Below are 2117 nucleotides of genomic sequence, written 5' to 3' on the forward strand. Positions count from 1 at the left end.
CTCTTGGAGATTTCAGAAAATACAGGTGAGGGATAACAGAGTATTTGTCTTTCTCTGCCTGACTTATTTCACTATGTTATCACGTATACGTGGAATCTAAAAAATAAGACAAACGAATGAATATAGCAAAGCAGAAACAGACTCACAGATACAGAGAACAAACTAGTGGTTACAAGAGGGGAAAGGGAAGCGGGAGGGGCAAGAGAGGGGTAGGGGATTAAGAGGTACAAACTACTATGTATAAAATAAATAAGCACAGGGAAATACAGCCATTATGTTGTAATAACTTTAAATGGAGTTATTATTTTATTCTATAAAAATATTGAATCACTATGTTGTATGCCTGAAACTAATATAATATTGTAAGTCAACTATACTTCGATTAAAAAAAGAGAAAATACAGATGAGCAAAAGAAGAAAATACAACTCTTCCATACTTCTAAACTAACTAGATGCTTTGATATACCTATATTCTATTTCTGTATTTTTATGCACATTTTCCTTTCAGAAATGGAATCCCGAATAAAGTAGCCCTTACAAAGCGCTTACTTTGGGCTGAAACCATTCCCAGTGCTTTGCTCACCTCGACTCATTTACGCTTTTTGCACTTGAAAATGTATACTCTTTCCATGTCATTTAATCCCTTTCCATAACTTCATTTTAATGGCTTTTTAATAGTCCATTGTCCTGAGGTTCTAGAATGTTCTATGACCAATTCCCCATTATCGAATATTTTTGTTGTGCCTGACTCTTCTTTATCACAATGTAGCCGTGATTTAATCTTGTTAGTGAAATGTGTGCAAACATCTTTAATATTTTGCTTAAGGAAGGTTCCTAGATCTGGAGTCGTTACATCAGAAGTCAGGCACACACTGAAAAAGGCTTTTGCAGTGTGTTATCACATTGACCTCCTGAAACTTTATGTTACTCAGCACTCCGCCACCAGCCTGCAAGAGGGCCTGTCTTTCGGCATCTTGATAATCCTGTGTTATCTTTCTTCACCAGCTCATCTTTAGTAAATAGTGATGTAGAACATTGTTCACTGGACCCTTGAATTTCTTCTGTCAATTGCTAGTCCTTGTTATTTGCCTGTTTCCCCTGAGTATTTATCTTTTTTTCATTTGTTTTTTAGAGTTCTCTGTATATCAGTCATGTGACACTTTCATCCTATGTACTGAGCATATATTCTTTGTATGCCACTTGCCTTTACATTTTGCTTATGGTTTTCAATGTTCAGAGGCTGAAATGTGTAAATACTTCCGTGATGATTTATTTCTTTGGAGTTACACCAGAAAAGCTCTTCTTCATTCCAAGATTATTTACCTATAATTTCCTCTGATTCCATTCATGACTTCTTAAATTACCCTTAACCATCTGGAATTCAATTTGATATGATGTAGAGAGCATGCTAGCTTTGAATCCTTTGATCTGGAAATACTGAAATGGGAAGATGAGTTACCGGAGGGAAGGGTTTCTCTCTTTCCTCTCCTATTTGTCTCCTCTTTCTCTTATAAGCATCTTTTTTCTGCCTGTGTTCTCTTTGCTCTGTCCTAACCACTGTCTATTAATGCCAAATCCACCTCTCTCTCTCTTTCTGTTTCTTAAAAGTTATTTTTCAGCACACCTTGGTCGGTCAACTTCACAAAACATCTCAAAATGCTAGTAGGGTTGACATAAACATGATAAGCTTGTACTAGGGTTATTTTTGTGGTCTCAGTGTATCATTTTAGACATCAAATTGTAGGTTTTGTCATTCTCCCTTTGCTTCTAATGGAAACAAAGATATTTAAGTGCCACTAAGACACTTGGCAATTAGAGCAATCAAGTGTTGGTGGTCATCAGTTTTAGACAATAGTTAGAATAAACATAAATTCCGCGCCCCTTATTTGTTACATGTTTCAGGGAAAATCTTGCTGACTTTTTCCACGAATTATAATTTTTTTTGAGGAATATGTGAGTGTGGAGTCCTTTTACTTAAACATATGTTCCCAGCATTGCAAGAATGTGATGGGAAGAAGACATAGTTCAGACAGAGGAAAAGGCTACTTTTCTTGTTATTTTGGTAAACTGTGGGCAAAGCGAAATTCCACAAATAAACATTCGGTTTCTGGTCTAAA

The sequence above is a fragment of the Delphinapterus leucas genome, chromosome 19 (assembly GCF_059928025.1).
Source record: "Delphinapterus leucas isolate spDelLeu-1000000601 "Yukka" chromosome 19, BTC_Dleu_Yukka2, whole genome shotgun sequence".
Lineage (NCBI taxonomy): Eukaryota > Metazoa > Chordata > Mammalia > Artiodactyla > Monodontidae > Delphinapterus > Delphinapterus leucas.